The following is a 13,087-nucleotide window of genomic DNA, read 5'->3' as shown; positions in this document are numbered from 1 at the left end:
GTTACTAAATTTATTTTTATACACGTTTTTTTATCAAAAGTACTAAAATGATTACTTCTGAAAATTAACGTATAAATTTGGTGATTTATAATCTTTGATATTTATTTACTTTTCTCAATTTAAGAATTATATAAAACTTATTGATTAATATATTAATTAACTCATTACTCATGATACTCCGATCTTCTTATATTATAAACGTTTCGACCAGGAAAATACTTCTAGCAAATGGAAATTTATCAAGTAAAAATAAAGAACTCTCAACATCTTACACTTGAAGTTTGTAGCAACTTTTTAAGGATTCTCATAGTAAAGTATTCTTTCATTAAATACACTTGACTTATCTAACAATATTCCGTAGTTATAGTTATGATTTATAATCATCTATTTGAGACTTTTAAAATATAAATTTTATCATAACAGTTATTGAAACTTTCAAACTTTGCAAATTGCACTTTGCTGTAAGAATATTAAACGATTGATCATTTACTCCTTCTACTCCTCATTCAATGTAAGTCAACATTGAATTTGGTTTATTATTGTTAAAACGATTAACAACCAAACTCTTAACCAGACACGTTCTATGTCTTAACCGTGAAAAATTTTCTGATATGACCTAATATGTCCACATATAAATTTCGAGATGTCTTAAAATTCCTATTTATAGTCTGATGAAAGTCTGTATCAGGCCATATATAGCATGTTAGACCATATCAGAACATGTATGGTTTGATTTGTTGACATAACTTGATATGTCCATTTCAGGCTTCATATGGTCATTTATGCCTCCAGATGAGTTTTCGACCAAAAGTACACAGAAAAAAAAAATAAATTTGATTTAAGAAAAGAATTTTTGAACCAAGAAAATGATTGCTAAGAGGAGGTTGATTACTTCGACTTTAGAGAAATGTAGGTCATCTTCAAAATTTATCATCAAAAAATTTTGACGAACAATTATATTTGAATTAAAGCTCAAATAAAAGGGTGTAAGTGACAAAAATCAAGAAAAAAATTAGGAAAACGGTTGACCCTGCAAGCCATCCCTGCAACTTCCCGCTAATTCCATTCCTGGACGCTTAAAATGGCACTTATGCCGTTTTTGAGCTCTTCGAGCTCAAAAATACAATTTATGTGTTATTTTGAGCTCTTCAAAATTCCGAGCTCAAAAAGATAGCTTTTCTATGCTTTTGAGCTCTTCGAGCTCAAAAGTCTGATAGAAGTTTGATAAGACACTATTTTTTGAATTTTCAAACCGCAATAACTTTTGAATAAATGAACCGATTTTCAAGCAGTTGGCGGAATTCGACGCAGTTTTTTAGGCCTCATAAAGAATCCTTAAGTTTAAATTGATCGAACAAGAAATTTCAGAGTAATTTTGAAAAAACACTTTTTTTGGTTTTCTTTCCTGCACGATAACTCATGAACGAATCAACCGATTTTGACCGAACTGATGGCGACCGAAGTTGTTTTTTAAGGTTAAAAGCTGATTAGTTTTTAGAATCGATCGGTAGAGCCGTTTAAAAGTTATTCCAAAAAAACCACATTTGAAAAAAAAAATTTTTGTGGTTTTTTTGAGATTTTTCAAAATCTACCGGTTCGAATCGATCCAAATCATATTTAAAATCTACGTTTGGTCAAGCCCTTTCGAATGGCACCAACAACGATGAAATCGGTGAAACCATTCAAAAGTTATAGGAGGTTTACATACTTACATACACACACACACACACACACACACACACACACACACACACACACACAGACACCCTCGCGAGAGTAGTCAGGGAAGCTTCTTAGGACCTCAGAACGTGGAGATCTGATGAGAATTCGATTTTTGTAAAACAGGGTAAAACCAATAACTTCCGAATTTTTGAAAATTTTCAATTTTCTTAGCGGGAAGTTAAAAATCTGGAAAACGGTTGACTCTGCAGGCCATCCATGGAACTTTTCGCTTAGTACGAGTTCAAAACACTCGAGAAACTATCTAATTCGAACTTTTGATCTCTTCGAACCTTAAAACACAACTTTTTTACATTTTCGAGCTCGAAAATCTAGTGGTTATTGAAAATTTACTTTTTTTTAAATTTTTAATTGTGATATCGAATCAATCGTTTTTGATGCGGTTTGCGGCAATCGACGCAATTTTTTAAGCGCAAAAAAAATATTTCTTACTCGCTAAGTGATCCAAAAAGAAAATTCAAAGTTATATAAAAAATTAGGAAAACAGTTGACCCTAAAGGCCATACCTGCAACTTCCCCGTATTTGAGAGCTCAAAATTAGTTCAAAATTTAGTTAATTAGTTTAATAGATATTTACTGAACCGAATTGATTTAAATCCACATTAAATCTAATGGCAAAGTAACTCTTTCGAATGCCGCCAACCACGTTTTAATCGGTTAACCCGATCAAAAGTTACACACACACACACACACACACACACACACACACACACACACACACACACACACACACATACACACACGCGCGAAGAGGCATCCTCGTCAGGTGAAACTAGTAATTTTCCCATTTTTTGAAAATTATTGATTTTCATAGCAGGAAGTCAAAAATCAGTAATTTGAAAGAAATTTTTCTCAATAATGTATAATTAGGGGAGGGTGGGGCAAGACGGCCCACCTAAGCTGGTTTTTATTTTTTGTGGCTTTCTACTATCAAGTGGATTTATACTTTCGTCCAACTTTGACTTAATTCACCGGAATTTTTCCAAAGTTCCAAAAAAAAATTTTTTTTTTTCATGGCAAAATTGTTTCTCACGTCAAAAATGTTTTTATTTCTCTCCTGGACATCTGCATTCACTTTTATATTACTCAGGAAAAATATTGTTAACATAATACCAATAGATCCCCTACTTTTACAGAAAAAAAAATTGAGTGAAATGATTTTTCCTACAAACCTATTACCAAGTACAGTAAGGTAAAAGCCCCAATAGATGATCACAAATATAGGTATACAAATACATGGAGTGATCATATACTGGTACATGATCATCTATTGGGGCTTTTACCTTGCGGATAATTACATTTGTGAATATTGTGAGGATTCATTTATAATAACTCTAAATGATATATCTCACTCCTACAGGGGGTTGCGGGGGTAAATGTCAACAATGAAAATTTAAAATTTCCGAGCTGTAGCTCCTATAAGGTCCAAATTTGGTAAGAATCTTCTGAATGTGATAGAGAAATGATCTAAGAGCGGATTTAATGACAATCTACTCCTAATATGGATAGCGGGGGTGGGTGTTAATAATGAAAATTGTGAATTTCTGAGATATAGCTCCTACAGACTCCAAAATTCGGTAGGAGTCTTCTATGTGTGATGTAGAAGTAATCTAAATGAGGATTTTACGACAACCCGACCTAAATAAGGATTGCAGGGGTAGATATTAACAATTAAAATTTCAAATTTCCTAGCTATAGTTCCTACAGACTTCAAATTTGGTAGAAATCTTCGTGTATACTTATTTAAATAGAATTCGTAAAAAACATATTAAATTTGTTTTCTATAAAAAATGGATGTAATTAAGAAAATTTTATGTAACAGAAAAATTCGTCGCACTTGAAGGTAGATAAATTTCAACTTCACTTATGAGATTTGCAATGACTTTAACTAAAACTTTCAATGCTCATTTGGAATCTGTACAAATCAAAAAAATTAGGAAAACGGTTGACCCTAAAGGTCATCCCTACAACTTCCAGCTAATTTCATACGTAAGCGCTTAAAATTGCACTTATTAACGTTTTTGAGCTCTCTGAGCTCAAAAGTCTGATAAAAGTTAAATAAAATGCTATTTTTTGAATTTTCAAACCGTAATAATTTTTGAATAGGGTAAAATCAATAACTTCCCGATTTTCGAAAATTTTCTATTTTCTTAGCGCGAAGTTAAAAATACTTCAATTAAATTTCAAGTCTAGATCTAAAAATGCAATTCTATAAAGTGCCCAGCGAAGCGGGCGGGTAACAGCTAGTGTTATATATAATAATAATTGTTCTGTTGGTTAATGTAACAAATTATTGGAATTCACTACGAATTATAAATTAATGAAATAACTTATCTTAATAATTGTTATTTTTCTATTAAATAAAAAATTTGTTATTGTTATTTACAATTTTTTCGAATGGTCTATTTTGCCCTAAATCTATAAAATCAGCTGAAAAATATGATTGTTACTTTATTAATCATGATTAGGTTATGAAATTATAAGATAACTTATTTTTCAGAACTTTTTAGTGGGTCATTTTGCCTTTGTTTTCACGCGTAGGGCTAAAAATGCATCAATAACCCGAATTTGTGGTGATTAAAGAAAAAATTAGAAAAATAAATTTCTGGTCAATTTTTGAGGTGGGCCTTCTTGCCCCAGGTGGGCCGTCTTGCCCCACCCTCCCCTATATATACTCAAGGTTGCAGTATTTCGCAATTTAATTTAAAAGCTCTTATCTATAAGAAGACATTTTTTATCACAGTTAAAACTCATTGCTAACTCACTTATTAGTATATATTCATGTATATCTGTATCATGGATCCATGTGTACCTGAGAAGTTATAAGAGGAGAGTAAAATATATTTGTTTGAAAAGGATAACGTAAAGAGGAATCGTCAACCGAACTTAGAATGTTTTTACTTTTTAGTATGACGTAATGAGTACTATTTCAAGTGCAACCATTTAATGAAACATTTAAGTAATTGCCTTTACTTAAAAATAAGTTTTAACTCAGATGAAATATATTGATCTAACTAAAAGCATTTTAAAATTTTTAATTCAAAATTACTCCTTCATCTATACTAATTTACGGATTGTTGAATAAAACTTTTAATTTACAGAGAAGAAATTCAATAAATAAAAATAATTAAAATAATAACCACCGGATACAATTAAATAGAGTTTTATAACCGAGCTCTATTATAATTACAACCAACTGAGGTCAGCATCCGAATTAATTACACAAAGGTTAAAAAAACTCCATTTGCACACATAAAAGTCTCGTAGAAAGTGAAATTACATGTCTCGCGTATTGTCCGTATAGTAACGGTGCTACGAAAATGACCGATCATATTGTACACTAGAAGTATACACATATTATATGTATAGGATTATGTTAGGTACGTAACGTATACACTGAGTCAACAAGGTTACACAAGAGTTTTGTTATGGTATAAAATGGTCGAGAGTCAAGAGAGTCATACTCACTAAGTACAAGAGGATAGAAAAACTGCTAGGGATGTGTGTACGAAACAGTAAAGAGAAAGAGAATGAAAGATAAAATCATACATAGATATATAGATATGCATGTGTATACGAATAGGAAGCAGAATACTCCAGGATGGGTATTTTATTTGTACCCTAGTGCGCATGTGCCTTAACGTGGGTGTATTCGTTTAGTTATAGTACTCCGTTGATACCCCTCTACTAGACACTGGATTCGCGCCCTTCCCAGTGCTCTGTCGTGGTGCGTATTCCCCTTAACCCGAGTAGACCAGAGGGCGAATTCAGTCACCGGGCCGATCCGTAGGCAACGACACTGTGGTTATCTACTCCGCGTTCTGTCTATTCACCGGCAGTATGCTCTTCTTAGTACTTACTTTTCCTTGTAATTAATTTAAAACAGTTATTATTAATTTATTAATTAATCAGTGGGCTAAAATTTGCCTTCATCCCCGTTCAGTAAACTTTGTTCACTTGATTGTGAATTAAAATCACTAAAGTTACAGTGGTCGGAGAGAGCTATTTTAATAATAATAAACATTTAAATCCGTGTAACTCGTTATGAAATAAACATTGTAGATGGTAGTTATATTTACGGAGTGTACATGTGCTGGTGATTCACCTCGGTGAATGTGTTGCGGGATGTGAAAACAGGGTAGAAGGCTCTCTTCGACATTCAAAATTGACCTTGTCCTTCTCCCTTGTGAGTTTACTCTCTCCACAAGTAAACAATTCTACGTACCTGTCTCGTTGCGTATATGCTGGATAATTTCATTTGCTCTCGAAAAATACACTCATTTGCCGACAACAAACAGCAAATTTTTGTGTGCTCAATAATAATAATTACTACTTAATTCAATACAGATGTTCAAAAAGTACATTACAAATTAAAAATTCTGCTTTTATTTTCACTTGGTGACTAAGAAGTGAGCAATAAAGCAAGTGTTAAAAGTGTTTTTTGTTTAATTAATAGCAGTTAGTCTTCACATTCAATTTGTTAATTGATTAAATGAATGAATGACTGACAACTGACAGTTAATGAAGAATTGACCTTTCGCGTGGTGAATAATCACGAATTAGTATTACTGATCCCGTGTGTTTGCTCAGTAATATCACCAGGGAATCTGACGCATCATCATAGTTGTAGTAGTTATAGTTATAATTTTAGCTAGTAGTCATACAGTCGTAATGGTGGTAGTTGCTAGCTACGGGTTGGCAATGCTTTGCTTTGATTAGGTTACATAATTAATTAATCATACCAGAGAGTACCCGCGTGGCGGTCGACAAACATTGCATAATTAAGCTACTCCGGTAACAGAGGAGAGTGTGAGTGCGAGAGTCTGCATACTCTACCACTTTACGATGCCAGCTACTGCCGCTGCTACCACTACATGGATAGGATACTACAAATTCTTGGATACTACGAGATTTCATAAGTGACGTCGCTCCGGCTCCCAAAGGATTATGCTGGCTTTTCCCTCAAGGTCAGTTTTGTTTTTCTTCAAAGCTTTTAACCAGCTGAGAACTGAGAGATCCTCTGCTCTACTCTACTGTTATTGCTGTTGCTATTACCGAGGTTTTATCCGATTACTTAAGCGGCGTAAGTGGGAATTGGAGAATAAGTGCCAGTAGTTTAACTCTTTATTATGTCAGACGCTTAGATTTTAATTATTTTATTATAGAATTATTATTTTTTTGAAGAGGATTTCATGTGTGGACTCGATAGATGATAAAAATTTTTAGTTTTGATAAGTTTAATTGTGTAAACAGTAAAAAATTTTTCGTCATTGTGTAAAGTGTAAAAATTTTAGTATCGAATATTTAACATTTTAATGTGTTGATTTAAGGAGGTTCGAGCGTAACTTATGAGTCAAAATAATGTTTAAATTTTTTTTTTCACTTTCAGTCTTCCCAATATTCGTAAAAATTCTTTATTTTAGTTTAAAATAATTTGAACAATTTAATAATTGATGGTTATTACTTATTTAATAAAATAAAGTAATTAAATGACTTTCATATTTATTACTTGCCGAATTAAATAAACAGATTTCTCTCTCTGTAACTATATTTCTATCCTTCTCTTTTTTCTCAGCTGTTGACGCGAGGTTGCCAAATCTTTATTCGAGTAAATAGCTGACGATAAACGAGTTAAAAACATAAAATTTAACGTTAATTATTTCAAAAATTATATCGGTAATGTATTATTATTAAATTTTTTTTATATTTTACAATAATTCAAGTTTCTTGTGTATAGTTTTTTATTCGTTAAAGTTGGGAGGTTAATATTGGAAAAAATAATTAAAGTCTCGACTAAAGTTTGTCCGCCATAAGAGCCCGTGTATAAGGAGATAAAAAATATGATTTTTGAAATTTAATATCTAACTAACTAAACGGTGAATCTTTTTAAAATTTTGCGATTAAATAAATTTATTTATTTATTATTTAATTTCAATGCCAAGGCAGTATAGCCAGATGGCAAAAGTATACAAAAAGAGTTACAATAAAAGTACACGTATGACTAATGAAAATATAAAATTTCAAAAATATTAGATATTAAGAATTGATCGTTTTTCTTTACTTTACTTTGGAATACAATTATGACAAATACAAGAAAAAAAAAATAAATTTGAGTATAAAAATTGAGCATTAAAAATTTAAGAGTTAAACTCAGTGGTACAAATTATACAAATTATAAAAGATGATAATCTGATAAATTACATATTTATTTATACGTATACTTAATTTCAAAGCTCAAAATAGGAAATTATTTTTCACATTAGATTTGCTCGAACCTGCTTAACACAATCGCTTGTTATTCGATACTTAAGTAACACTTTTTTAATGTTACATTAACACAAAGCTGTATCACTTTTAACACAGAGCTGTGTTACTTTATTGCTACACACAGATTGTGCCAAGTTAACATTAAGTTTGTGTAAACAAAGTCATTAACACAAATTTGTGCGCTAATCTGACGAAAAATTTTATTGTATGTAGTTATCTACTCTTAAAAAATGAAAGTCTTTATTGATAATTTCAAAAAGTTGTTGGTGATAAAAATTAATATTATTGAACCTATCAAAAAATGTACATCGATATACTGCTGAGAGTAGTCAAAAAACACGGTGTTGTTAAACTTGATAGGCAACTACAAAGGAGCGGATCGATCGTGAATTTAAATTCATTAATATTTTATAATAATTTTTGGGATAAATAGATAAATTTTATCAATCATTGTATGATTGTTGATATGTTTTAAGATTTTTCGCAAGTTTTAAAAATTTCATAAAAATTTATTAATTTTAATATATTTCATAAAAAGTTTGACTTTAGCTAGGGATGAGCAATATCCATCAATGTTTTGTTAATTAGATATATTTAATCGATTATTTTTCAGAAAATTCCACCGAGGCGAGCGTGAATTAAATTTTTGAATCATAAACTTTTAGTAACTTATTTAAATCACTTCTACACTGAGAAAAAAATATTTTTATTAAGAAAATTTTCTTGATACACGAATATATGTTCTTGAAAATTTTCAAGAATATATATTCTTAGCTCAAGAAATTGTTGTATTGATTGAAATAATACTTTCTTAATTTAAATAAAGCTGTTCTTTTGTTTATCTGTTATCCAAAGATAAATATTGATGCTCTTCTCTTCAGAAATTATTAATTAATAATAGAATATTTGATCGTCAGCGAGTTTCTTGAACCAAAAAATTATTAATTGAGTAAAAGTATTTTTTTGCTCAGTGATAAACTGAAAATTATTATCATAAATGAAAATTATTATTTTTTTTTTTTTTTTCATAAAAACACCAAGTTTAATTGGAAAAAAAATATGATTATCGATAGTTCGATGTCGATGTTAATTTTACTAATGTCGCCCATCTCTAACTTTATCGTAGCTCATAAGCGCTCTTAAGAATTTATTATTTATAAATCTTTAATTGATAACTGATAACTGATAACAATTGTGATATTCCCCAATGTGATATGTTTGTGAGGGTGTGGCCTGTATGTAGATGATTTGAATATTTCAGAGTGAAGAGCAAAGCGTGATAACACTTTAGAGGGGTGAGAACACTTTTCCAGATGATAATTAATGGGATTTTAATGATTATGCCATGTGATTCCACGTTATTCTGTCTCTTTTTACTTCTCTTCCCCATATTCACTGGAAATACGAGTGAGGGGTGTAGAGGCTCGTGCAGAGGCATGACAGTAACATGAGAGCACCTGCGGGTCTCTACTCAACTCAACTCCCAGTGTAGGTGTATGTGAAGTGAGGGTGGCAAAATATTTTTGCGTTTTATTTTATTCTTTTTTTGCGATTCGTTTATTTAGCGGTTACTTTTTTTCTTTTTTTTATTCATTTTCTTTCTCGCGTTTTTGATCGCTTTCAGTTGGTCGTTTCGAGTCCCGTTTGCTCAGTTACAAATGGGTAAAATCGATTACTTAGTGCCGGTAAAACTGTTGAGGCACACGATAGACACCCAGTGGTCGGCGGTGAACTCTCATAGAACCGCTCTGGCTAAATCGATTTGGTGCAGATAGGTAGAAATAATTGAGAAAAACTATTCGCCGAGTAACTAACAGAATGATTGGTTACTCATTAGTTACACTCGTAATTGAGACTACGACCTACGACCTAGGAGATTTTTTTAAGTACCACCATTTTTCGTGCTTCATTGGTCAATATTAGAGTTCGTTTAGTGCAAGTTTTTTTAACTTCCCGCTAAGAAAATCGAAGATTTTCAAAAATCGGGAAGTTATTGTTTTCACCCCGTTTTGCAAAAATCGAGTTTTCATCAGATCTCGACGTTTGAAGGTCACAGGAAGCTTCCCTGACTATCCCCGTGAGGTTGTCACGGTGTCTGTATGTATGTATGTATGTATGTATGTATGTATGTGTGTGTGTGTGTGTGTGTGTGTGTGTGTGTGTGTGTGTGTGTGTGTGTGTGTGTGTGTGTGTGTGTGTGTGTGTGTGTGTGTGTGTGTGAAAGTATGTGAACCGCTTATAACTTTTGAACGGCTTGACCGATTTCATCGCGGTTGGTGCCATTCGAAAGGGCTTGACCAAACTTAGATTTTGAAAACTATTTTTACCGATTCAGATCAATAGATTTTGAGAAATCTTCAAAAAACTGAAAAAAAAATTTTTTTCAAATGTGGTTTTTTTAGAATAACTTTTAAACGGCTTCATGGTTCAATTCCAAAAACTAATCAGCTCTTAACCTTAAAAAACCACGTCGATCGCCACCAGTCCGGTCAAAATCGGTTGATTCGTTCGAGAGATATCGTGAACGAAAGAAATCCGAAAAAAGTGTTTTTTCGGAATAACTCCGAAATTCCTAGCGCGATCAATTTAAACTTCAGGATTCTTTATGAGGCCTAAAAAACTGCGTCGAATTCCGCCAACTGCTTGAAAATCGGTTTATTCATTCAAAAGTTATTGCGGTTTAAAAATTCAAAAAATAGTATCTTATCAAATCTCTATCAGACTTTTGAACTCGAAGAGCTCAAACGCATAGGAAATAAATCTCTTTGAGCTCGGAGAGCTCAAAATAACCCATAAATTGTATTTTTAAGCTCGAAGAGCTCAAAAACGTCATTGGTGCAATTTTAAGCGCCTAAGTATGGAATTAGCGGGAAGTTGCAGGGATGGCCTTCAGGGTCAACCGTTTTTCTAATTTTTTTTTCCTTTCTTCAAAGTTGATATTTATAGATTCATTTTTAGCAAATAACCACGGTAGCTAGTAGTCTTAATTATTCAATAATTATTGTCAAATATGATTGATAAATAGAACTATAAATTAACAAAAAAAAAATTGATTAAATAAATTCAAAATTAAATACAAAAAAAATTTTTTTTTTAATTATACCTTATTCAAAATTTCAAAATTTTTTTTTACCAACACAATAAAATAATTATCAAAGTATATAAATAGTTTGTATTAACCTTCGAAGCTTACAGGGAGTCATAGAAACCCGAAAATTTGTTTAAACTTGAATACAAATAATGATTCTAAAGTTTATATGGTTTGTTTTCAGAACAACATATTCCATGAGATAACACAAACTTTAGTTATTTTTTATAAACCAAGATTATAAGAAAAATTGTTCTTACGGTTCAGAGACACAATATTTTTCGATCACTCATATTTTTTATTAAATTTTGAGCCAGTCTTCGAAGTTTAAGTCATAAATACAGTATCCATATATTAATGGTAGGTAATCCAGTCCTGAATACCTCAGCAAACTCATGATCAGTAAGACTAGATTGACGGGCTTGGTTGAAGACTATCTGTTTATTAACACAAGCTGACCCTAAACTCAGTATAGAGCTTCAATACTCCAGTCCACTAGTAAATGAAAGCAAACAGTGGACCCTTGCTATCTATTAGGGGTGTGCGGACAGTGTATCAATCGAATCCAATTGAATATTACGATTCGGTTTGCGATACGAATCGATCAATTCGATAGCATAAATATATAACCATACATGACCAAACCAGGCCATGTATTAATCAAAAAATTTTTTTCAAGGAATTGTTTTGAAAATTATTGAAATAACTCAGCATTTTGATTTATTTTAATTACTTAAATAACTAAGTTTGATTTATTTTATGAACAAACTGACAATCATAAAAATACGAAGATCACTTTTTTTCTTATTACACGGAAAAAAAAATTTCGTTCTGGGAACTAAATTGTAGAGTGACCATAACTATACACAGTTTACTGTTTGTTATAGAGTTAGAGTAAGAAAATTTTATTCAGTTCTGATAACTCAATGCTGTTGAGCTCTCAGAGCTCAACGGGATTGTTCTGAGAGATAAACGGTATAGTTGGGAGCGCTCTACGTTGCGCAGTAGTGGAGTGCGCTGACATATTTCATAACCTTCTAAAATGACAAACATAATTATTTTGTTACTCATCCATATTATTAAAAATATATGAGGACAATTAAGTTTCCAGTTTATTTATTTAAGGAAGTTCGAGCGTAACTAATGAGTCAAAATAATGTTAAAATTTTAGTCTTCCCGATATTCGTCAAAATTCTTTATTTTAATTTAAAATAATTTAAACAATTTAATAATTGATGATTTTTACTTATTTAATAAAGTAAAGTAATAAAATGACTTTCGTATTTATTACTTGCCGGAATAAATAAACAGATTTGGCAATAGCGCGCTTGATTATACCCATAACAGAGACGTGGATGAATGTGTGAGTTAAACATTTCTCTCTCTGTAACTATACTTCTATCCTTTTGTTTTTTCTCAGCTGTTGACGCGATGTTGTCAAATCTTTATTCGAATAAATAGCTGACGGTAAACGAGTTACAAACATAAAATTTGACTTTAAATATTTCAAAAATTATACCGGTAATGTATTATTATTAAATTGTTTTTATATTTTGCAATAATCCAAGTTTCTTGTGTATAGTTTTTTATCCGTTAAAGTTGGAAGGTTAATATTGAAAAAAAAAATTAGTCTCGACAAAAGTTTGTCCGCCATAAGAGCCCGTGTATAAGGAGATAAAATATGTGATTTTTAAAATTTAATATCTAAGTAACTAAACGGTGAATCTTTTTAAAATTTTGGGATTAGATAGATGACGTATTTATTTATACGTATATTTAATTTCAAAGCTCAAAGTTGGAAATTATTTTTTACATTAGAATCGCTCGAACTTCCTTAAGGAAATAGGTGTTTTTTTTGTCAAATTGAATTTCTTTAGAACGGTTTTGTATTTATTTGGTTTTTCAAGGTTGATTTGCAATGACTGTTAATTTAATTCATTAGTATAATATATTGTGATATATATTGTGATTGTGGTAATTTTTATTTGTGAT

The 13,087-nt window shown here is 31.3% G+C and overlaps 1 protein-coding gene across 4 annotated transcripts in view; it reads left to right on the top strand.

Moving 5' to 3' along the window:
* The window catches only part of LOC123259806 (semaphorin-2A), a 735,036-nt gene that overhangs the window by 250,851 nt on the left and 471,098 nt on the right, over window positions 1-13,087 (top strand). Inside the window, exon 1 of one of the 4 annotated variants that reach the window (XM_044720524.1) lies at window positions 5,530-6,707. The exons of the other annotated variants lie outside the window; for them this stretch is intronic. The gene's annotated coding sequence lies outside the window, so the exon portion shown is untranslated. Of the gene's footprint in view, window positions 1-5,529; window positions 6,708-13,087 lie in introns of those variants that run through there. 4 annotated transcript variants of the gene reach the window in all.

Source organism: Cotesia glomerata, linkage group LG2 (assembly GCF_020080835.1).
Source record: "Cotesia glomerata isolate CgM1 linkage group LG2, MPM_Cglom_v2.3, whole genome shotgun sequence".
In the NCBI taxonomy this organism is placed as follows: Eukaryota; Metazoa; Arthropoda; class Insecta; order Hymenoptera; family Braconidae; genus Cotesia; species Cotesia glomerata.
Note: the sequence above shows the minus strand (reverse complement) of the source record. Positions and strands in the feature narration are given on the sequence as shown.